Here is a 25,670-nt window from a genome sequence, read left to right as displayed (position 1 = left end):
ATCTTTGGCTGCCTCTACTGTCCCTCACTGGGTCACTAATTTTCACTGTTTGATCAGCCTCTCTCTGTCTATCTTTTATTATCACACATGTAAGTGCTCCAGAAATACGTCTCTATACCTGATGGGCTGATGCTTAAAACTCTGGCGCTATACAAAGCAGCGCAGCAAAATAACGTCAACACTAATGGCATGCAAATTATGTGTGCACTGTTAGGGCTGAGCATTGGGAAATTAAAGGAGTGAAACATGCCTGGTGAATGCACACAAGAGTTGTGTGATGAGCTGCTTTTGTGCACATGCAGCACCGAAGGTGAAGCGCCCTTTGGAATCTGTTTTCTGCACCCTTACACATAAGCTTTCCAATTTTTTTTCACCGCCATCTCAAACTGAATATGGCTACAACTGAACTCCTTATCTTTTCAGCTAAACTCACCTCCCTCTTCTCGCCAACAACACAGGGCTCGGTGCTTGGACCCGTGCTCTTTAACATCTTTATAAATGATCTGGACATAGGTACGACGAGCGAGGTGATTTGCGGATGATATGAAGTTATTCAGAGTAGTAAAGACGCAGGGGGATTGCGAAGATCTGCAACGTGACATAATCAAGCTCAAGGAATGGGCATCGACATGGCAGATGAGGTTCAATGTGGATAAGTGTAAAGTGATGCATGTCGGTAACAAAAATCTCATGCACGAATACAGGATGTCTGGGGCAGTACTTGGAGAGACCTCACAAGAAAGGGACTTGGGAATTCTGATCGACAAGTCGATGAAACCATCCACACAATGTGCAGCGGCAACAAAAAGGGCAAACAGAATGCTAGGAATGATAAAGAAGGGGATCACGAACAGATCAGAGAAGGTTATCATGCCGCTGTACCGGGCCATGGTACGCCCTCACCTGGAGTACTGCGTCCAGCACTGGTCGCCGTACCTGAAGAAGGACACGGTACTACTCGAAAGGGTCCAGAGAAGAACGACTAAGATGGTTAAGGGGCTGGAGGAGCTGCCGTACAGCGAAAGATTAGAGAAACTGGGCCTCTTCTCCCTCGAACAGAGGAGATTGAGAGGGGACATGATCGAAACATTCAAGGTACTGAAGGAGATAGACTTAGTAGATAAGGACAGGTTGTTCACCCTCTCCAAGGTAGGGAGAACGAGAGGGGATAAATTCCGTACAAACGTAAGGAAGTTCTTCTTCACCCAGAGAGTGGTAGAAAGCTGGAACGCCCTTCCAGAGACTGTTATAGGGGAAAACACCGTCCAAGGATTCAAGACAAAGTTAGACAAGTTTCTGTTGAACAAGAACGTGCGCTGGTAGGGCTAGTCTCAGTTAGGGTGCTGGTCTTTAGACCAGAGGGCCGCCGCGTGAGCGGACTGCTGGGCATGATGGACCACTGGTCTGACTCAGCAGTGGCAATTCTTATGTTCTCCTTCCTGTCTTGTCAGCTTGCATCCTCGGGGTGCTCTTTGACTCCTCACTCTCCTTCTCTGCTCAGATCCAACAAACCGCCAAAACTTGTCGCTTCCTCCTCTATAATATTACCCAAATCCGACCTCTCCTCTCTGAATACACTACCAAAACCCTCGTCCAAGCTCTCATCACTTCATGCTTAGACTACTGCAACGTACTTCTCTCAGGCCTCCTGCGCATCTGTCTCTTCAATCCATTCAAAATGCTGCACCATGACTCGTATTCCGTGAGAGCCGCTATTCTCACATTGCCCCTTTCTTCAAGTCACCATCTGTTTCCTCTTACTGATTTACAAGTGCATTCACTCTGTAGCCTCCTCACTCCATTCATTCTTCTCTACTGCCAACTCCAGACTCTGTCCCTTCTTTATTGCCATGTCATATGCCTGGAACAGGCTGCCTGAATTAGTACGTCATGCTCCGTCTCTAGCAGTCTTCAAATCCAAGCTAAGAGCTCACTTTTTTGAAGCTGCTTTCAACTCCTACTCCCATTCACTGTCACCTTACCCATTGCAGCATTCCTTCTTCCAGAATCTCCCCAACTCCAAGATGGCCTGTCTGTCCAAATTAGATTGTAAGCTCTTAAGCAGCGACTGTCTATTGAATGTACAGTGCTGTGTACGCCTTTCAGAGCTATAGAAATGATAAATAGAAGTAGTAGTAGTAATATTTAACCTGGAAACAGGCACCAATGGATTAAGAGGGACAGAAACATCAAATGCACCTTTTTATCCAGAGATTTATAAAGATATATTCGAAAATTAGTGATAGCGAAACCAAGGATAATGGGGAGATTCTGTTTCTGGGCAACCTTGTGCTAGCAGGCGCAATGGCCCAGAGAGCCTTCAAAATCCCAATGCCAGCTCCGAACTGCCAGTAAATTTTCTGCGTTAGGGCATGGGCTTTGTTTTGTTGTAGCATCTACATTTTAATACTTTACGGCCACCTAGGGCACTAGCGATGGTTCCTACGCAAGTACCCTCCGAACATTCAGAGCACACATGCCAACACCAGTCTGGTGCAAATTGTGTCTAGCATCCCCCTGTGCATATCTAATTCTCATTTTTCCTAGACCAACAACCCAACCAACCATGCTCTTTACCGATTCTTCACCCAATTGTGACATGAGCAGATGTAAAGCTCAAATATTTCATGGTGGGTTTGGCGGGCTATGAGGATTTGTAACTTTTTTTCTTTGCTGAAGTGGAAGGACTGGCAGGGACAAGTCTACTGAAAACACCCAAAAGCTTTGTTCAAAACAGGAAAGGGAAAAGCAGTCTGATCCAGACCTTTATTTTTTCATTACTATTATCATTGCAAAAGGCCTTTCTGGTCTTCCTATTTGTCAATAGCAGATCTCTGGAGGCACAGGAGATGGGTCACTTCCTGTCTGACACTTTCAAATTTAGGTCCAACAGGAAGTGAGTGAGGGCTGTGCCACTTAGGTTTGTTTGTGATGAGGAGGATGGAGACTGCTAGGAGGCGGAGAGGGGGTGCTGCATGAAAACACTCCATGACCTCAGCTAAAAGACCGAGACAGCCACACAGAGACATCATGCGCCACATAAGCCAGCCTGGGAGATATGGTATGCAGAAAACAAACCAAATTGGAGACATTACCCAGAAGGGACACTAGATGGATGGATGCAGCAACAGAGAGAGGCAATGAAAGAGACAGAGTGGCAAAGAGGCAGAAAGACAGACAGAGAGATGTCATGTAGATGCAGAAACTACGAGAGATAGAAAATTGTAGAGGAGAAAGTAAGGTCTTTGGCAAGCAGAAATCCTGAACTATGAAATAATCTTTGTGCCCATGTCTCAGCGAGTATATATAGAGTCCAGCGTCTGTTCAGTGGCCAGGAAATGAGCTCAGGGGTTTGCACAATCACACCGAGCTGCCATTGCTTAACCATTTTTTGTCATTGTTATATTTTTCTGGGTTTTGTGCCAACTTTCCCCCTTTCTTTCAGTTTCCCAGATTACTTATGCATTTATTTATTACAATTTATGAGAGCACAAGCCGAAGTGGCTTACAAAATCACATAATGAAATCCCAAACATACCTTCATGTGACACGACATCACTTCTGCCCACTAAACAGTTCACATCTATTATGTGCCTCTGGGCCCAGGGTTGTGAAGCAGAAAGAGAGCTGATGGAATTGCCTGTGCCATGATGTAACTCCTCTGTCCAGCCCATGTCCTGTCGTTAGCTTCTTAATCTCCAGGGCTGCCTGGGTAGCTTAGTGCTAAGACACTGGCCACCAGGGACTCTAAGATGTCCTGATTCTACTCACTTATGGTTCTGCCTCTCCCTAGTCCCTGAACTTAGCACCACCACCTAATCCCGTCTCTTGCTGCTCCTCCTCAGACCTTTCAGCTTACAGTAGAGAATTCATAACCGTTCCTGTCCCCATGGGAAACCATCTCCATGTCATTCTTTAAGGAGAGAGGGAAGAATCAAGAGTATGAATGGGCCCAGCCATTGACCCTCAATCCTTGCATTGAAGAATGCTGGTGTAGAAAGACTGAAGATGGTTAGAACATAAGACCATAAGCGTTACTATACTGGGAGAGACTGAAGATCCATCAAGACCAGTATTCTGTTTCCAACAGTGGCCAACCCAGGTCCCAAGTACCTGGCAGAAACCCAAAGGGTTGCAACATTCCAGAGCTGAGATTGTGATGTCATAATACCTCATTCCGCCAATCTCATCAGTGATGTGTCAAAGGCTTCATTATCTTATACTTATACGAATCTTTTTATTGAATGTTTTGGGAATTAGATATATTTTGTTGTCACAACTCATTTGAATTCTTTATCTTTTGTGAACCGCATTGAACTTAGCGGTATTTGAGGTATAGAGGTGAGTTTTTATGTTTATGAATCTGCCCTTACCGCAAAAACTTTGTGTGAACGAATCAGGAAGGCTTTCCCAGATTATCATGAGAGAAATGGTGTGGTAGCCATGTTAGATCACTCTTAAAAGATAGTATGTAGAAATAAAACGGAAAGAATCCAAGTGATACCTTTTTTATTAGAGCATGGTTAGTTTAGCTTTCAAAGGTAATCCTTCAGATCAGAGATTCCTGATTATCATGATTATCACGCTTTAAAGCTTCATCTCATTAACTGACTGCATTGCCGTGGAATATTTTTTCATTAATGTTACAGTGGAAGCCACGTGCTCAGTCATCAGTGCGTAGTTCTACCACATGGCTTCCAGTATTAACTCATATATGAAGAAGGCCATGGGATCTGAAAAGACCAGTACTTCCTCCGCAGCTATTTGGATCCACTTTTCAGGATTCAGCTTCTAAACGAATCTTTGGCGCGTCCCAAGAATTTCAAACTGGACTTGTAGCTGTGTTAAAATAGACTTGACATTTGATGTAGGCCAGATAAGATGTCGGGCAAATATAAAGCCCTGCCTTTATGAGGATGTTGGTGCAATACCTGACCTTGGTGACCAAGAGAAACTACGGCAGATGAATGAATAATGAGGTTAAAGACCTTCACAGAGAAAGTGGTAAGGTGGAGGCTATGGAGAGTCAGGAGGGATGTTGGCTAGGGAGAGGAGAGATCTGAGGACTGAAAATCTAGATCAGCCTCAGCTACGAAGAGGAACTCTGCATGAAACACTGCACACCGTGAACAGGTGAGCTGAGAAGCTGAATTTTCTTAAGAGTTTGAAGCAATCACTGGAGGATGAAAGGACCTCATTCCTTTGGCAGCAGGTGGAGCCAACTTTTCACAATATTTAGGGGGTGCTAAATGCAAGCAAATGGTGTTTGCTCAATATTGGGGGTGCTCAAGCACCCACAGAGCTGGCACCAGTGGCAGTCGTAGGGCTTGGTTTAGGAGTTCAGTATTTATGGCCATGATGCAGTGGGGTGTCTGAATCTCCTGGCCACTTAAAGATCTCATTTCCGATCTTAGATGTTTTTTTTATTACTATTACATAAATGGCATTTCTGCACAGGAGCCAAAGAGCCTCGCATGTCTCGGTAGGTGATGCATCACGTCGCACAAGAGGGAGGCCCTATGCTGAGGAGCTGATGTGTGGGGTGGTGATGGATTGCACATTACCCATTTATTGTAAGTAAAGTCCCCACTTTTCTTCTGAGCTGCATAATCAGATGTAATAAATTATTAGCTTGTCTGTTTAACCTCCAGGCTTGGACTGTATTAATACCTCTGTATTCCATCAATGTCCTTGGCCATTGCTGTGAATAATTAAGTGTGCCGACACACACTGCAACTTTGCTAATAGTTAAAATGTTTTGGAATTAAAGAACACAAAGGAATAAGAAACCAGCTGTTCGTAAATCATGTCCATAGGCCCTGATCATTCACTCTTTATTTTTGGCAGAAGAAGTTATAATGGATTTCCCCCCCCCCTCTGCTGTGGGTGGAAAGCTTTGCATTTTTCTGATAGAGAAGATATACTTGAATTACACCAAACTCTCCTTCAGTGCACTATTAATTAATTAATGAAGGTACTTATTTCTAGAAGCTTCTAAAGACAGACAATCAGAAAGATGAAATTTGAAAGTACAGAGTGGAGCTTTCAAGCTACATTTCTTAGAGAGAGCAGCCACCTGTAACATCCCAGAGTCTTCCCAAACCCAGCTACTGTGCTGTGACGTAAAGACTTTTGTACATGCTTCCCCTCCAGTGAAGATGTATTAAACTCGTGGGGCACCATGGAGTCACATGCTCACTTGAGGACTAAAGACCGTATAGTAAGAAAAATCCCAATGGTCATTGAGTTTCTTGCGTCTCTTATTCAGAAATGCAGTGGCGTTAGAGGAGTATAAGGCACAGCTACAGCTCACAGTATAAACTATTTTAACAATTATAAGCTCATTAGGTAGAAATCCCTTTTTATATCTGGTTATCACTAGGGGCCTTGGGCGCCATTTTGAACTCAGAATTTGCAAAAGCAGGAGCGATGGGAATTGCTCCTGTTTCCTCTAGACTAGCAAGGATCACACTATGAGCATGGGGAATGAGGGCTGCAATGATCTGATAGAAGAGGTATCACTTTGGGTGGTTTGGATTTCAGAGGGAAGCCTTTCATTTGGGGGGAGGGGGAATCAGGTTAGGGCCTTTGATATCGGAGGTATTTGGGTTGGAGTCTGATTGCTGGGGGTCTTTAAACATCAGTAGGGGGATTGTATTGGGATCTTGATGTTGAAGAGGGTGAATTGGGAGCGAGATAGGGGGGGAACTGGCCTTATTCCTTACACCTGCTCCTCCAAACAGACATTTTTCTCTTCCTTGAGGCTGGTATAAATAAGACATCTAGAAAGTTTGACACTAACATGTATTCCCCTTGTAAACAAGGGGACCCTCGCCAGTATTGTAGGTCTGTCCAAACAATTCCTTCTCCTTGCCCTAACCAGGCTCCCTTGACATCAGCTCGGTATAGGAGAATTTGTACCTGCTTAAGCTGCTATTTACACATGTGGATCCATGTCAGCTCAAGGGCCCTGTGGGAATGGATTGTTCTTCCTGCAATGCAGTGAATGCAAAACATAGAAACATCGAAACACGAAGGCAAATAAAGGCCAAATGGCCCATCTGCAATATCTCTCCTCCTCTTCCTATTGGCTAAGGCTCTTTACACCTGCATTGTGATGTTATAGAGCTTTATAATGATAGAAACATAGAAACATGATCGTAGATAAAGGCCAAATGGCCTATCCAGTCTGCCCATTCATAGCATCCACTATCTCCTCTTCTCCCTATTGGCTAAGGCTCTTAACATTCTCATCTTCTCTTCCTATTGGCTAAGGCTCTTTACACCTACATTGTGATGTCATAGAGCTTTATGATTATAGAAACAGAGAAACATGATGGCAGATAATGGCCCATCCAGTCTGCCCATCCACAGTAACCACTATCTCTTCCTCTCTCTAAGAGATCTCGCATGCCTATCCTAGGCTTTCTTGAATTCAGACACAGTCTCTGTCTCCACCATCTCTTCCGGGAGACTGTTCCACACATCCACAACCCTTTCTTTAAAACAAATGAGATATTATTTTCATTTTTTAAATTTCTCATACGTGTGAGCTTTTCCTGTGCAGAATTGTCTCTAGTTTTCTTCTGATAAGAATTAATGAGTTCTGTTTTTCTTTTTCCCTTTTGTCTATTGATTCTTATGGAGTTATGTCACACAAAGAGCTTTGAGAATATTTTAAGTGAGGTAAGCAGTTTGGGCTTTTGGCCTTTTGCTGAAGCTCTGAGTATCCTCTGTGCAATTAAAGATGTTGGTAATAGCAGAAGAGAATTATCCCTTTTCACAAATTAAATTGATCATCCAGTATGCAAATACATGAGTGTCCCAATTACAGAGCCAGGATTAGAACCTGGGAAGTTTCCGGCATTTCCTGAGTTCTGATCCTGTGTTTTGCCCAGTTCTCATATTTAGATACTAACATTGTTTTCAGTTTTCACTAACTGTTGGATCCACAAGGCTTTTTAATAATATTTTGAGGGTATCTTTGACATTGGTTAATGTGAGTTTCATGTCCTGTGCTCATTGAACAATATATCATATCAAACATGCGAGATATTTAGGAGTAATGTAATATCGCCTCCTTATAGTGGATTTCATCATCTTTTTTATGGGATTTCTCTGTCAGCACTTTTAGCTGCAGACACTGTACAATAGGGCACATTCCCCACACCTACATAGTCACTATGTCCATTACAGATGGCCCAAATGTTGGATGGGCCAGACTAATCTTGGGGCATCGAAGAGAAGACTGTGTAAGGAGCACTGAAGGGCTCTGATGCTTTATGCAGAATCAAATACAAAGTCAAAATAACATTAAGTAATCTGCCACGTACTCTAAGGGGGTGCACAGCCCTCCCTACTCTGCCGCTGTTGTTTTCCTGAACCAGCAAGAATAGCTTGGAGTGTTAGGTTATGCACAGCCCATAATAATGAACACTGCACCTTATTCATGCCTCCTACCTTCACCCAAACCCTGACGCTTTGGTGCTCTGAGCATGAATTCAGTTTGCTTTTAGCCTAGACACAGTTACTTTGGTTCTGAATTTAATCCAGACTGGCTTGCACAAATACCTGTGGAAACCTAGGTGTATTTAAACGAAAAAAACAAACAAACCACCAAAACAAAACATTTACAGCGAGCAATTACCATCGTCCACCTGCCAGAGGTGCCTCACCTCCCCTTCATTCACAGCCCAAGAAAATCAATTCTGTTTCTCAGTCAGCAAGAGTTAAACCCAGCAGAATCCCTAGACACACGAGTCCTCCTTGTTACTTATTCGTCTAATTTGCCAATTTAAGAGCTGCCTTTTTATTACTGTCCTGTGGGCAAGGCATAACATTTAAAAAGCATTAAAATTATAAAAACAATTCGAGTGGAAAAAATAAGGCAATAAAAAGAATGACAATACATAATATTTTTAAAAATACACTCATAAATACATATGCAGTAGAAATTTAACAAACACTCTGCCAATTAGAAACAACTCATGATTTAAAAGCTCGATGAAAGAGCCACTTCCTTTGTCTGACATCTAAAGCTCATAGACCTGGGGGTTAATTGGGTGTCTCTTGGAAGATGGTTCCAAAGATGAGGTTCTCGTGCACAAAAGCCTGAGCAGGTGGTCCTTGATAATAATACTTCACACGATGACTGGACTCGAAGGAAAGCCTACTTCAATGAGCTTAGATGGCTCCGAAATGAAGCCACTCGGGGCCTAGAGTTAGGCATCGGGATGATCAGCTCTAAGCTGCTGTGTGGATCATCCGCGATATAATACGAGCTTAGTTCTGCACATTTTGGGCCCGATTCTATATATGTCGCCTACAAAACCGCACTGACTAATGCGGCGCAAAGTGCGATTCTGTAAAAGTTAGGCATCATTATAGAATCAAGCTTAGGTGGCACTAAACCTCCTAACATTTAGGCATCTACCGGAGTTTTCTTGGCTTAAATTTCAGTACCTAGTTAGGCACCAAGTTAGGTGCCTAACTTTCAATTAACTCCAATTGCTGCCAATTATGAGGTTGCATGCCAATTACTGGCGCTGATTTAGCCTAGTCAATTAAGTTAGGCACCTCTGTTGGCCAGGTGCACCGACATAAGTGCCTAACTTTAGATGCACTTTATAAAATTTGGGGGGTTCTCTCTAACTTTGGGTGGAAGTATTTATCCTTAATTTCTGGGAAGAGTGGTATAGTAATGGGGTCATGGGGGACAGAGTGCCCCAGGCGCCATCTTAGTGGGGGCACCGACACCTCTTTGCCTCACCATCACCACGCTTGCACCCTCCCTTCCCTCTCCCTGTACCTCTTCAAATTGTTGCCAGTGTGAGCATCTTCAGGCCTGCTGCTTGCACTGGCCTGGCTCCCCTCTGAAAAAACTTCTGGGTCGCAAGGGGGGGGGGGGCAAGAAGTGATGTCAGAGGGAAAACCAACACTAGTGCAAGCAGCAGGCTGGAGAAGCTGCTCGCGCTGGTGAAGAGAAGGGAGGGTGTGTGTGGCGTGGGGGGGCAGAAAGGAGGGCGCCTCCTACCTTCGCTACACCACCCTATGATCCCCCTCCCATGAGCTCCACTCAGCTAGTAAGTCCCTCCTATCTGTGCCCTTCTCCTCCTCTGCCAATTGCAGACTCTGTCCCTTCAGTCTTGCTGCACCGTTTGCCTGGAACAAATTGCCTGAATCCCTGTGGCGAGCTCCATCTCTGGCAGTGTTTAAGACCAAGTTAAACCCCCTCTTCGAGACTGCTTTCAACTCCTGACTCCTCTCACCTTGGGTTCTGCATGCCCAACCCTATACGTCATGTCTGTCTGTCCAAATTAGATTGCACGCCACTGTTTATTCTCCTCCATTGAAAAAACTGACTATTTAAGTTTCAAGTTCAAGTTTCTTTTTGACTTATTGAATCGCTTGCTAAGCGATTTACAGATAAAAAAAAGGTAAATACATCAGATTAATTATAAAAGAATACATAGGTTTGACACACTATCATACAAAATAATAAATAATGTCATACAAACTAACAGATACATGGGGGAAGAAAGGGTAGAACTACAATCATAGGTATAAAAGAGAACATAAATGGTAAAAACAACAGGTAGGGTAGATATTGGGGGAATAAAAAAAAATAAACCCTACCCTCTGTTTTCTAACTGATAACCAATTCCTAATCCACTTATCTCACCATATTTTGGTTTTTGACTAAAAATGCTGGTGCATTTTTGGTTGAAACTGAAACCTCACAGTTCAAGTTTATTTATTTAAAACTTTTTTATACCATTTAACAAACATTGCTAAGAACATTACATAAAATAGGAGACAAACAAAAATTTTAAAAACTTCATAGTTAACAGTTGCTTCTCTTCAAGTGACAGTTAGATAAATCACAGGAATGAATAGAAAATCAAATTGTCTAAGTGGTTAACAAAAGAAATATGGTGGGAGAAAAACTAAGGTTAACTGGGACTACAAAAGAGCATAATGAGTAAAACTCGAGAGGTGAGCAGTAATTTAGGGCTCCTTTTACAAAGCCACGCTAGCGGTTTTAATGCACGCACCAGATTAGCGTGCGTTATAGTGCGCGCTAGCTGGAAATCTACTGCCTGCTCCAAAGGAGGCGGTAGCGGCTAGCGCCTGCTGCAATTTAGTGCACGCTATTCCGCGTGTTAAGGCCCTAGCGCAGCTTTGTAAAAGGAGCCCTTAATTTGAATTAAAAGAATAAACCAGACGGTGATTAAAGGGAGGGAATGGTATTCTGACATAGGGTCATTACTATGGAATAATTCGTGTTGCCTTTGCTATCTTGTTCTTCCTGCCTCCCTGAGCAAGACCAGGCGCGTATAAGCGCTGGATCCACAAGCCTTCACCTCTGACATCGGAGAGGAAGTTCTAGGCCAGCCCATCGCTGCCAGGCCTGGCTTGGGGAAGCAGGGAGAAATCGGTGTGGTGGGAGAGAGAGAGAAAAGGGGATTTACAGTCAGAAGAAGAAAGTGCAATCAGACACTTATAAAATCACCAGACAAAAAGGTAGGAAAAAATGATTTTATTTTCAATTTAGTGATCAAAATGTGTCCGTTTTGAGAATTTATATCTGCTGCCTATATTTTGCACTATGGCCCCCTTTTACTAAACCGCGATAGTGGTTTTTAGCACAGGGAGCCTATGAGCGTTGGGAGCTGCGAGGGGCATTCAGTGCAGCTCCCTGCGCTAAAAACCTCTATTGCGGTTTAGTAAAAAGGGAGGGGATATATTTTGTCTATTTTTGTATAATTGTTACTGAGGTGACATTGCATATTTTAAAGTCATCTGCCTTGACCTCTGGAAAAAAAAAAAAACCCCGAGTACAAATGATAATTAGCATTTTCTTTGCATACTGTGTGCTTTGTGGGGTTTTTTTTTAAATTTAAATTTTATTGTTGGTAGATCATTTTGACTTGGTCATTTTAAAAGTAGCTCACAAGCCAAAAAAGTGTTGGCACCCCTAATTTAGATATTCTAGTGAAAAGGTGTGAGTGAAGAAATAAGCCTTTTGAATGGCTTTAAACCTCATGCATGAAAGTTCAGAGCAACGAAAAGCTCTACTTTCCTACCACGCAACAGAAAACCACCATCCTCCCACCACCTGTAGGCCCTCTCCAAGCTTACCTTAGAAACTCTGGTGGTCCAGTGGCTTAGTTGGAGCCAAGAGTGTTCCTCAGTTTCTCCTGTGCATTCCGGCTTCACATTCAAAATGGCTGCCAGGACTTCTAGGAGACTGTCGTGAGGAGAAGGATCTGGTAAGGATAATATAAGTAACAGGGGCCTGTCCTACAAATATGTATGAGGTGAAGATGGAACATTTTTTTCCAATTTGCTGCAGAATTGGTGACATAAGCAGTGGATTTTTTTCAATTTCCCTGGGATCATCGTGTAGGAAGAGCGAGCAGTTAAGCAATTCTCAAAGGTCGGTCTTGATGAGCCTCTGTCTTCTTTAAGCCTAACAAATAACATTCAATTCTGCCTCATCTTTAAACAGTGACTGGACACTTACAAAAAGAAATTAAACAACCTGCATGGAGTTAGTGTCTGTGTTCAATAAACTCTTATTTGCTCAACAGCCCAGTCAATACAATTTTCCTTTCATTGACTTGCCAGGGCACACTCTGATTCTACATTATTTATTTCACGCAGAGGCTGCCTCAAAAACACACTGAAAGAAACCAATTTCTTTGGGTTTTACTGTCCTTCTTCTCAGCATTAGCTGCTCCAGTAGGGATTAAATGCCGCTTCCCCCATTGCTACTTCTAATGGAAGCTTTATGGCTCTTGGAAGTTGGCTGTGTGGTGACAGCAATAATCTCCTTTCTCAAGCCTTGGGGACTCTACAAGAAGCCCAATAAATCCTTATTTTTTAGTCTGAGTTGCACTTTGTACATGCTGTGATAAAGAAAAGCAAATACTTTACAGCTCTGGGGAGGATCTTGATGCAGAGTCAGATCATCTGGAGAGAAGGTGAAGCAGCAACAAAGTTGATGTTTTATTAATATGCCAACACCTGGGCAGCAACATCTTCAACAGGCATTGTTCTATTTGCAATTAGGGTAGCAGGTTAATAGATCAAACATGGTCAGCCAAGGCTTTAGAAGACCAGGCCAAACACTGAAAAGTCAAGGGGGCTGCCAGTGCTCTGGAACAGAGGTCTAAACTTGGACTCGCAGATGATTTGTGTTCTCTGCACAGCCCCTGCAGAGCTAAGGGTTTCATTTGAGGCTCAGGCTCCTGTTCCTTAAACTCCTGGTAATACTCTGTACTGCCATGCAAGAGACCAGGGCTGTCATGATTAAATGTTACCATGAGCAGGGGTTGTTGTTAGTGGTTCCTTCTCTTATGATCTTCCACTCTTGAAAAAGAACACCAAAGCATATGTCACCCTCTACCAGATTAGAACTGAGGGTAGTTGTTCATTTTGCCCACTCCTTGAAATGGTCCCCTTCTTTGACTGTAGCTAAAAGATCTATAAAGTACCTCTCATAACTTGGGTGTTGAGTAAAAGAAAGCAACCCAAATCCTTCAGGGGGTGGGGTGGATTAGTTATGGGTATATAGTGGCAACACTGAATTTCACTCGTAAGCCAGGGGATATGGTCTCTTTTTCTAAAATTTGCTGTTGATACCCATCATAGTACTTGCATTGTGCCAGTAAGAACTTCCCTCTAGAGCTCATAAGATACAACATATAAAGGTGACCCTTCAGGTCACTCATCCTTAGGTTTCAATTCAGCTCTCCTTAACCGTTCATGTATCTGGTTTTCAACAAAATGTTCCTGGAGTAACACTTTGTATTTCTTGCTGTATGTATGCATTTCCACTTGTTTTTCTTCATTTGCCGATCTAATTCTTGTCTCTTTTTTTTTTTTTACTTTCTACAGCTGTGGTGAGACACTTAGTCAATGAAGCAGCAGCATTGAACGACTGCACCCGTGTGGTCATCCACAAGAGATAATTCCATAAATTGATCTGCAAGGGGAACTGAAAAAGTGATTTTCCTTAATCCCAACTGGCAGCCCGTGGATTGGCATTTATGGCGTAACAATAGCAGGTGAATTATTCTCCCAAAATAACAGAAAAGGAAATGACTGTGCATGATGGATGGCTCCTGATGGGATCCAGATGGCAAAAAAAAAAAAAAAAAAAAAAAAGAGAATGAAGCTTAGTGGGGAAAAAGTAAAAAGAAGTGTAGCAAGTGAGCTGAAAGAAGGAGGCTGCGGGGTCTGTCAAGGCTCAAATCCCAGAAGCCCTTTTCTCTCAGTCAGGGCTCCATTTCCTCCAGTTAGATTAAAATAACATTCAGAGAACACAAAGCAGAGCCTTTTCCATATTGTTCTGTGACTGACAGCTAGTCCAGTCCCTCTCCCCCCCCCCCCCATCCCTGGAACCGAGAGCCTAGGCAGCCACTGGGAAATACCTGATAAGCTGCCTCACTTGAGCCAGTGCTTTGGGGGGAGGAGATGCCCAGGGCACAGGTCTCCTGACCCTAAATCCTGGGTTACAGACGTTCAGCCCCCCGACCCCCGGCTCTCTGCCTTCCACCAGCTTTTCCCGCCCAACGTCGGAGAGGAACTTCCGGTCCGGCCAAGCAGCGATTGGCTGGCCCGGAACTTCCTCTCGCACGTCAGAATGGACGTTGGGCGGGAAAAGCTGGTGGACCTGAGGGAATGAGGTCCGGAGCTGAGGAGCCATGAAATCAGCGCACGAGAAAGGTAGGGAAAAAGGACCAGAATTTGTCTCTGCTGCCTATAGTTGTCACTTAGTTGAAAGTCAGCTGCGTTTTCTGTTTATTGTTGGCAGATCATTTTGAATTGGTCATTCCTGCTCTAGGTTACTTTGCTGAGGGGGCTGGAACGGGCCCAGGCCATAAAAAGGCTACTCATGGTTTAAATTTTCTTTTAAGTTTTCTGGGAGGTTGAGACATGCTATGGGGAGGGGGGTAAAGAAAGGTAGGGCTAAGCTGTAGAGGAGGGCAAGGCTGATTCTGGGCATATGGGGGGGGGGGGGGGTAGCAAGGGAAGGCGCGGATGATTTTGCCTCTGCAAAAGCAAGGAAGGTCCACTTTACCTCTAAGTTATTTTGTTCACATTTCTGATGTTTTATACTGTTGAAGAAATCTCTTTCAATTTGTCAGTTTACAGAATGTAGAGTATTTAAAGTTTTATTACCCGTGGTACTAATGGTGATTGGAGATTAGGAGAGCAGGGAGGTGAAGGAATCGGAGGGGCCCCCTCCTCAATTTCTGCCCTGGGCCCCAGAATGTCTATAATCAGCCCTGATCAGATACCAAGAGCTGCAGCTTGTCCCCTTGTGATGATCCATAGACACCTTTATGGTATCCTTTGATTCTGACCCCTCAATTTCCTTCAGCTCATTCAGAGCTAGGGCTGAAATCTAACACCACCGAACTTCATTCGCAATACCTAGGGATGTTTAATATCTCCCCCGCCCTCCCCTTCAAACATAGCTTGTCTGCTCATTGCACACACGGTCCTTTAAGAACATAAGACTAACCTTACTGGATCAAACCAATGATCCATCAAACCTAGTAGCCAATCCAGGTCACTAGTACTTGGTCAAAACACACGCCATAAGATGCACTTTTAACAGTGCCGGTATCCCTGGACCAGTCGCTGATTTTTGTCGCCAAAAGCCTACGCCGCTCTTGGAGAATGACTTGGTGATTTTTAAGTCTCCACCAGAGTGCTCATTTCAGTATTCAAGAGCCCATTTGCACGGCAGTGTCAGAGACTGCTAGAAAGCTCGCTAAAGATTGTGATAAGCCATTTTGATAATCCGCCACTAAAATGCATGCAGGCTAAACTGTCGGAATCCAGTTTAGTGACCGCATTGAAGTTTTGAGAATCTGGCCCAAAGCCTACAAGAGCCACCTCTCCTGCAACTAGCCCCTGCCAACCCAGGAAAGACAAGAGTTGAATCTGGAAACGAACACAGGTCCTTCCTCGTGGTAGTGTCCACTACTGGCACTGACCCAAGGCTGGCCCCTGTATCCTTTGCTACTTTCCTTTCCAGCAACGATGGGACAACATAAGAACAAGCTTTTCTCCATTACAAAAATTAATCAGTAAGAGCAATTAGACAGAGGAGTGTGTCTTATTATTGTAGCATCATTAGAAACATAATGAAAACAAGATTAATTTTAAGTTGGGTTATTGCATTTGTAATGGACTAAGAAGCTCCTTGCTCTCTTGCAGACCCTGTCTTCAGATAGTGATTGCAGGCTGTCTCGTCTTTTGTTTTTTCTTCCAAATACATATCATCATAAAAAAGTAAACCCTCTAAACTTCAGTCGCTTAATATCAGAATGACGTCTTTATTTCATTTTCAAAATGGAGGTAATCTATAATCCATTAAGTGATTTACAGAGCAGTGATGACTGCATGGGACGTTACACTCACAAATGCCTCTAACATTACCACCATTCACCATGGGGTCATTTTTGTTTTTTCACTCTGACACACAGATGCTGGAAGTCGTAATTTAGCTGCACTAAAGGATTGCAAGAAGTCAAACACACAGCTCTGCCAACACACCTCATTCTTGACTCGCAGCATCCCCCAGTTTTTGCACAGAAACCCCTAGACATAGATCTACCAAAGCACCCCATCCTGAGACAGTTATCTGTCGGTCTTCTCTAATCAAGGTATCCGCCCTGTCAATATGCTCTTGTGTGTATGATGTTGATGGGCGACCAGAATGACCTTTGTCAGTTACACCTGTTCTTCCCACTTTAAACCTTTCTACCTACTCATAAACCTTCCATTGATTCGTGGTGCTACATCCATACTGAGTCAATATCGGATGGTGCATTTCTACTGGATTCACTCCTTCTGCCCAAAGAAAGCGCACTACTGTATGGTGCAATCTTGCAATGGAGTGTCTATGTTTCTGTGCGGGGATGAACTATGCAACAGGCAATGTACCAGTACCTATGTTGCATTTCATTAGCTCTGTTCCAGTTATTGTGTAATTTAACGATTGCCTCGAATTTCTGATTCGTCCTTATTTAAACCAGCTCCAATTAGGGAAGCAAACAGGCTTCAGATTTTCAGATGAATCCATTCCAGATTTTACCTCGCAGCGTGCAGGAACTTGTAGCTCTGATGCCTCTATTGATTTCCCAAGAAAAGCAAAGCTAGAAGTCCTAACAGACCAGGGGTAAACCAAGGATTGGATTAGACTGTATTCAAAACCTGGAGCTATTTGGCAAGCCTATGGCTCCAAAAAAAGGAGGGCGGATTAAGTCATTTGGGTTTTACTTCCACTGAAAGCAATGGAAGTAAGGAGGACAGAGAGATATCTGGGTTTAATTCCATTGAAAGCACAGGAAGTTAAACCCGGATGTCTCAATCCGTCCTTCTTTTTTCTGGAGCCATATGGTAACCCTAATTTTTATGCACAGCCTAAAATGAATCAGATTCAGCAACTGAAAACTACAATACAATTCAGTTCTGAAAAAAAAGTGTTTAATACATTTCATTTTAATCAGCAAGTAATGAAAACCTGTAATTACTCTGCATGGCTAGTGCCTGTTAACCATCTGTTCAGTGTTTATTGGACTCTTTGGGTCATTAGCTCACTGTAATAGGAATAAACAAAACACCTTAAGTCAGTGAAATTTCTGGGCGAGTGTTGGCAGAGCTGCCACACAGAGAAGCTACCAGTAGGTCTGATTCCTGGCTCTGGTCCTTGGGCACACTCAGCCTGGGGGGGGGGGGATAGGGAGGGACTTCAGTTAGGCCAGCCCTGAAATTTTGACAACTTCATCTTACAACACTGATTTCAGTGGGGAGAATCTGAGACTACAAGTCCCACAATGCTTTGGGATGTGAAGTTAAACCCAGGACAGGTCAAAAAGTCTCCTCCTTGAAAACGGGCAACATGGCAGCTCTACAAAGGCCAGAATCAACCAGGTACTAGAATGAGCAGCAGTTGATATCCCTGCGACTGTCTGAGTTGGAGTTGGAGGAGGGGGAATTCTCAAAACTGAGAATGAAGGCTGGCTCTAATTGAGCTGGAAGTCAAAACGAAGAGGATTGGGACTTATATTTTTGTAGTTATACAGCCACATTGAAAGTGGTTTACATATAGGTACTTCAAGCCTTTTCCCTCTCTGTCCTGGTGGGCTCACAATCGATCTAATGTACCTGGGGCAATAGGGGGATGAAGTGACTGGCCCAGGGTCACAGAGAGCAATATGGGGTTTGAACCAAGAAAAGGAGAAAACTACTATGTCCACCACCACCCCCCTCCCCCCAATTTAGGCCACTCTTTACAAAGGCGATTATTGCGGCAGGCTGTGGTAATCGCTCTGACTCCCATAGAGATTCAGTGAGCAATAAAGGCTATGCACAACTTGTAACTACAGTGGACTATTGACAGGAAAAGAGAGTTTCCCAACACTGAGAAAATAATCCAAAAGTTTGGGGGGTTTGGGCTAAAAATGTCAGGAAACAACATGGGAAAATCTCCTTTTCAATGAATGCACATCTCTCGAAATAAATGAACCTGGATTACATGTTAGCAGCTCCTTCCAGTCATGTTTGCAGCTGTCTTCGGCTTCTTCCCTCTTTGCTATTATTTGGAATTCAGCAACAGACCCCTCCCTCATTTACTTGAAGATGCTGGTTTGAACAAGCCGTTCCTGTACTTCCTAAATCAGCACCTAAAGGCCTTATATTTTCAGCTTTTGGATTCTGTGACTGTTGAAACATTAAGATGCATCACCAGCTTTGAATGTCTGTCTGTCAGCGTTTTCAGAGTGGAAGGAAATCCATGAAGCAGCTGACAGCAGGGCCAGATTTGGCAAATGCACCTTTCCCATCCTGTTTCTTTCCAAGTCCCTCAGCTGCTGGACCATTTGAAAAAATAGATACAGGAACTGCAGGTGTTTTTTTTTTTTACTGTGTGAATAACAGGCCCAGAGTTGGCGATTGTAATGGACTGTGATAGCACTCAAAACAGCCACAGAAAAACCTTCAGTTCATTCTAGGACAGCTGCTGACAGCCAAGCCCTGCTATGCTCACAAACTCTGCTGTCCCCAGAGCTAGGTTTAAAGCGCCTTTCCGTTAAACATTTGCCCACAATCCCACCCGAAAGGGGAAAAGATCTTTTCTCTGGCTTTTGTCCGATATTTATTTATTTACCCCCCTTTTAGAGGGAGAGGGGGAGGGGGTACTTGTGGTACCTAATACCCTTGCATCGGTCCTGTTTAAAGACATCTTTCGCTTATGATTCCGATGTCTCTGACAAGTGATAACATCCCGTACCCCCCAAAAAAATTTACACCCCCTTCAATTCCCCCCTCTTTTTAAATTTTATCTCGATGTAACAATGTATCTCCCCTCCCCTCTTACCTCTTGTTTTCACATCTGTCCGTCTTATTAAGCGAGCCCCTTGCATATTTTAATAGAACTTTTTGATTATATGTTTTTATCATTGAATGTACTGTAAACCGTTTAGATAACCCTGACAGACAGTATATGAGGTGCTCAATTAACTTCAGACTTGGTCTACACTAGTCCAATAGCAGGTCCTGATACCTCTGTGGCGAACTCCCTCCATTGTTCTAAGTGTCCGCCATGCAGATATTCCTTTGTAGATATTGACCAGACCTCCACCCCCTGCCCACAACCCAGCTACTAGCACTGTCTTTATCTCTCTTTCCTAATCTGGTGTGGCTCTTGTGTTATCTAGTTCTCTGGGGCCTCGCTGTGCCATTGCTGTCTCACCCATGAGCTCACCATCCCCTGCCCCAAAGCTCTCTGTTCCCTCAGCTAAGTTTCTGCTGTGAGCCTCACTTGGAGAAGAGACAGCTCAGTATAAAATACTGAGTGGAGTGGAAAGGGTGGTTACTCTTTCCAAAAATACTAGGACTAGGGAGCAGGCAATGAAGCTACTCAGTAGTAGATTTAAAACAAACTGGAGAAAATGTTTCTTCATACAAGGTGCAATTAAACTCTGGAATTCATTGCCAGCGAATCTGGTGAAATCAGTTAGCTTAGCAGGGTTTAAAAAAGGTTTGGATAAATTCCTAAAAGGGAAATTCACAGGTCATTATTAAGATGACTTGGGGAAATCCATTGCTTATTCCTAGGATAAGCAGCATAAAATCTGTTTTACTACGTGGGATCTAGCTAGGTACTTGGGACCTGTGTTGGTCACGGTTGGAAAAGGGATACTGGGCTTGATGGAACCTTCGGTCTGTCCCAGCATGGCAATATTTATATTCTTATATCCTCTTTGGCTTCTCCCAAGTCACATTTCTGCTGCATTTCCTCCCTGGCTTTCTGTTCAACGGATCTTTCCTCTGCTTTTCTCTAGTCTCAGCTAGCAGCCACATAGGCAAATACTATGAGAACAGCAGGAGACGATGCTATCTTCATCCCATTCAGTACATGACAGACCCTAGATAGCTTGGTCTACAGTGGTGGTACAGACACCTCACAAGGCACACAGTTAATTACAGCACCTGGTGTACGAGGTGAAACGAGGTCACAGACAGACAGGCAAATGCAGAGACATTATTACTCCCAGTGATAAAACAGACTCCCACAGGTGAGACCAAATCAGATCATAAATATGCATGTTTTCTCTACTATCATTTATTAAAACTTTCTAGGCTGCTGCATTTGAAAACCGTATCATGGTGGTGTCAAATTAAAGTCTGGAAAAAGAATGCAACGCCGTCCCAAGTTGATAGGAAAGCAACAGTCAGACAAGATCTCGCAAGAGTTTGCAGACAGCCTCATTTATACAACCCCCAGGTCTTTATCGAAAGATGGATCCAGAGGGGTATAATGAGAAATCTTACCAGATTTAAGTCCACTTTCTGGGTAAATGGGACCGCTAAAGGTCTGACGGGGAGTGTGGCACAGTGGTTAAAGCTACAGTCTGATCACCCTGGAGTTGTGGGTTGAAACTCGCACTGCTCTTTGTGACCCTGGGCAAGTCATTTAATCCCCCCCCCCCATTGCCCTAGGTACATTAGATAGATTGTGAGACCACCAGGACAGTCAGGGGGAAATGCTTGAGTACCTGAATAAACTCATATAAACCATCCCGAGCTCTCCTGGGAGAACAGTATAAATAAAATAAATGTAAGGTCTTGATCACTGTCTCCCAGTACACATAAACTCTGGTACTGCTCTAGGTCAGTGTAGAAGGGAGCCAGTGTGGAGATACCAAGTGAATTCACCATTTATAAGGTCATATGGATTGTGGCACATTGTTTTAGATCAGAGATGGAATTCGAGACCATTTATGTCCCAACTTCAGATGGCACCTAAGGTACTGCTGTTGATTAATTGCAATTAATTATCATGATTAGCTGAGATATTTTAGTGGTGGTTAAAATGATTAACTGGATTAATCAACTAAAGTTAGGAACCAAAGTAGTGAACTGGTTTAGAAATTGGTTGACAAACTGATGCCAAGAGGGTAGTGGTTAATGGAATTCGCTCGGAGGAGAGGGATAGGTGATCGGTGGAGTCCCTCGGGGATCGGTGCTGGGGCCAATCCTATTCAATATGTTTATGAGCGACATTGCCAAAGGGTTAGAAGGAAAAGTTTGCCTTTTTGCGAATGATACCAAGACTTGTAACAGAGTAGACACTGAGGAGAGTTAGGGTTAGGGAAACCATGAAAAAGGATCTGCAAAAGTTAGAAGAATGGTCTAATATCTGGCAACTAAAATTCAATGCAAAGAAGTGCAGAGTAATGGATTTGGGGATTAGAAATCGGAAGGAGCCGTATGTGCTGGGAAGTGAGAGGCTGATATGAACAGATAGGGAGAGGGACCTCGAGGTGATACTGTGCACTGGGGATGGCCTGTTGATTGGGATTTAAGCAGGCAGGAGCTTGTTTAAAATTTACCCTATACTTCTTGCGCTTAGGAAGAGTCGTAGTTGTTAACATAGAAACATAGAAGATGATGGCAGAAAAGGGCTAGAGCCCATCAAGTCTGCCCACTCTGCTTACCCACCCCCTGTCTATGCCCTAATGACCCAATTTCCTTATCTTGACCCTCGTAGGGATCCCACATGGGTATCCCATTTATTCTTAAAGTCTGGCACGCTGTCTGCCTCGATCACCTGCATTGGAAGCTTGTTCCAATGATCAACCACTCTCTCTGTGAAGAAATACTTTCTGGTGTCGCCATGAAATTTTCCGCCCCTGAGTTTGAGCGGGTGTCCTCTTGTGGCCGAGGGTCCCTTGAGAAAGAAAATATCATCTTCCACTTCGACACGTCCCGTGAGGTACTTAAATGTTTAGATCATGTCTTCCCTCTCCCTACGTTCCTCGAGAGTGTAGAGCTGCAATTTGTTCAGTCTCTCTTCGTACGAGAGACCCTTTAGCCCTGAGATCATCCTGGTGGCTGTCCGCTGAACCAATTCAATTATGCGCACATCTTTACTGTAATGTGGCTTCCAGAATTGCACACAGTACTCCAGATGAGGTCTCACCATGGCCCTGTACAACGGCATTATGACTTCAGGCTTTCGGCTGACGAAACTTGACACATCACATGGGACAATTTTGCTTCGGTTCCTACATTTAGAAATGGATTATGTAGTTAATAGTTACAGTATCATGTATTTTGCAAGTGTAAAACAGAGCACTGAGAACCTTTATTTCATACTCAAGTTCTGGAAGATAATCTAAACAGCTTCTCCTTTTACTGTTCTTGTGCAAAGGAAGGAGAAAAGGGGACATTGCGGATTTGCATTTGACATTCTGTGTTCTCCAAAGACCCACTGCAATAAACCATTTAAAAACACAAACAAATAAATCACTGGGCATTAATAGGCTGCATTACACTTTTGCTACCTGATCAGAAGTAGCCTTAATTTGTCCTTGGGGTTGAACTGGTCAGGAAGGAAGAAATATTTCTCACAGATTGATGGCACAAAGCATTTTGAAAAGTGAGGAAACGCAAAGACATATTTCTTTTATTACTCCCTTCCCAACCCCCCTAAAAAAGTTATTTTCATGGGTTTTTTGGAAGGATATGAAGGCAGAGAAGAGGAAACTCCAGTGTTTAACCCTGGAAAATGTAACTAGTAGCAAGTGGGAGTGTGTGGCACAGCAGTTAGGGCTACACCCTCAGCACCCTGAGGCTGTGGGTTCAAATCCCTCACTGCTCCTTGTGACCCTAGGCAAGTCACTTAATCCCCCCGATTGTGAGCCCACTAGGGAAATATGATAAAGTACCTGAATGTAAACCATTTAGGATATATGTGGTAAATAAATAAAATAAACCCTGAATTCTTAACTTTATATGAATCTGTATGTTTATAAAGGGGGAATTCATCAAGGATTGCTAAACAATTTAGCGCACGGTAAATAATAAGACACCCATAAGAATATACCCCCTTCTTTACAAAGCCGCACTAGCATTTTTAGCGCCGGCCACCGACGCTCACAAAATTCCTATGAGCGTCCAAGCTGTTACCACCACTAGTGCGCCTTTGTAAAGGAGGGAGATAATAGGTTTCTTAGTCTTTAGCGCGCACTAAATCCGTTAGCGCCCTTCGATGAATTCTTCCCTTAATCTGCAGCGATTAATGAGACATCACCTCCAGCTTCAACTCTCTGGCTCTTAGAAAGCACTTTTTCCCCCATTCTCTGCCGTGTCTTCCGAAATCTTTGGCCCTGCGCTGTCCAACCCCCCGCCAGGACTCAGCGAGCGTCAGGTACTCTGCAGAGTCTCTTTCTGTTGTCATGGTAACCTTTGGAGCATCCCATTCAGCCTCTCTCCCTGCTCTCTGCTACTGCTGACAGATCCCTTGTCACTACACTTGTGGTCTCCTAGAGAAAGAATTGTCATCGCAGCTCCAACATCTGGCATCTCTCTGGATCAACAACTAACATCATCGTAAATCCCAATAAATAAATAAATAAAATAGGCACTGAGCTCTGTAGGCACCATGTACACAGAACATTCTGTGAGAATGGTCCATTAATAGTATACAGGTTTATAGGTTTCTGGTCTCCGAGGACTCTCTGGGTGGTTTTATGAGACACATTTCCATTTTGCATGCTATGGCATTCTTGTGCCTACATTTGCAGTGTTGCAAGTCAGTAAGATTCCAGCGTCCTGTTTTGAAAAGAGGGGTGTTTTTGCAATAGAGACACTAAGAGGAGAAAGCCTTTAGTATCCAGCCTTAAAACAAACATACAACCTTTCTCATACTCCAGATATTTTCCAAAGGCAGCCCAAAGGTTTCTCAGAACACCGACATGTTTGTAGAGCCGATAGGATGTGTTTGATCTCTAAGAAATAAGTAGGTTCTGTATTGGTTCTCGAAGTTGAATTTACTAATTAACCTGCCGAGCTGCTCATTTTATTCCTATGGGCATCTCGGTAGTTAGCGCGCGCTGCTTGGCAGGGTAGCTTTATAGAGAATTTCCCCCTAAGAGTCCTGTCAGAGCAGCATCTTGTGCCAAACTTCCTCTGGCACATGGAGTCGGCAGGCGTAGCAAATGGGAGCTGTGCAGTATCTGACTGTCAGCCTGTCAAAGCTGTATTTATGCATCCAGGTGCAGCGGTTTTCTCTCTCCTTTTTCATGAGAGCTGAATGAGCTCAGAAAACCACCGCTTGAATTTTTTATACAAAATTTATTTAAACTGTCTGTAACATTCCATATCATTGAGAGTGTTCAGGGCTTAGAACAACACAGGGAAGGTATTGCAATGCTATTAGATATCAAACTGTACATCAATGAAAGTCTAATCAATCAACAATGGGTCCTAGGCCTAGATTAGAGAATGACACGGAACTCATTTTCCCGTTCTGTCCCATCGAGTTCATTTCCTGTCCCTGTCCCATTCCCGCAAGCTCTGTCCTCATCTGCACAAGCCTGAAACACTTTAAAATCATAAGTGTTCAAGGCTTGTGGGGTTAAGGCAGAACTTACAGGAATGGGGCAGGGACAGGAAATGAACTCACTGGGACAGGACGGGAAAATGAGTTCCTGCGGGGATGGGGGAAAATGTGTCCCTGTGTCATTCTCTAGTCTGGATGTCAAACCTCAGAAACCCCTGAAAGTGATGGAGGAAAACCAGATTTAAATGCTAAAAAGATCTCCTTACAATAGTGAATATGTTAGATTTGCAACGGGAAAATTCTTCTCATCGATTTCCATCCATGTTTATAAAATAAAACTAGAGTCTCATAAGTTCTAGAGCAAACATTGCTGTTGATGCCTTTCTATGTGGTAATTACCTGGGCTCTGAGGAACTTATCAGTTACTGTACACATTTGCTATTGATCCATTGCACCGTGAATGCATCGTGTTTCCTCTTTCTGATAGGGCTGGTGCCAGGGTATTGGATATCTTAGGTAAATCCTCAGCTTTATCACTCCTCCCCCCCCCCCCCTCCAAGACATCATGTTTTAAATATTAATCTTTGCTGTGTATATGTGTGAGTATATATATATATATATATTATTATTTAGTATTCACATATCGCCTACCGTTGGCTGGATACCATCAAGAATGACACGGAAATGAACATCAATCAATTGAAAGAAGCCATGGAAACAGGGAAGCATGGCGAGGACTGGCCTACAGAGTGTCCAAGAGTCTGACACAACTGAACGGTGAGTCGTAGTATCAAGGTTA

At 43.5% G+C, this 25,670-nt stretch overlaps 1 protein-coding gene across 3 annotated transcripts in view; it reads left to right on the top strand.

The window, feature by feature from the left end:
* Window positions 1-25,670, top strand: part of FGD5 (FYVE, RhoGEF and PH domain containing 5) — a 164,945-nt gene that overhangs the window by 13,482 nt on the left and 125,793 nt on the right. For 2 of the 3 annotated variants that reach the window (XM_033925953.1, XM_033925954.1), the window contains exon 2: window positions 13,903-14,072. The gene's annotated coding sequence lies outside the window, so the exon portion shown is untranslated. Of the gene's footprint in view, window positions 1-13,902; window positions 14,073-25,517; window positions 25,649-25,670 lie in introns of those variants that run through there. The other variant, XM_033925955.1, reaches the window with a different exon arrangement.

This window comes from Geotrypetes seraphini, chromosome 17 (genome assembly GCF_902459505.1).
Source record: "Geotrypetes seraphini chromosome 17, aGeoSer1.1, whole genome shotgun sequence".
Lineage (NCBI taxonomy): Eukaryota > Metazoa > Chordata > Amphibia > Gymnophiona > Dermophiidae > Geotrypetes > Geotrypetes seraphini.
Note: the sequence above shows the minus strand (reverse complement) of the source record. Positions and strands in the feature narration are given on the sequence as shown.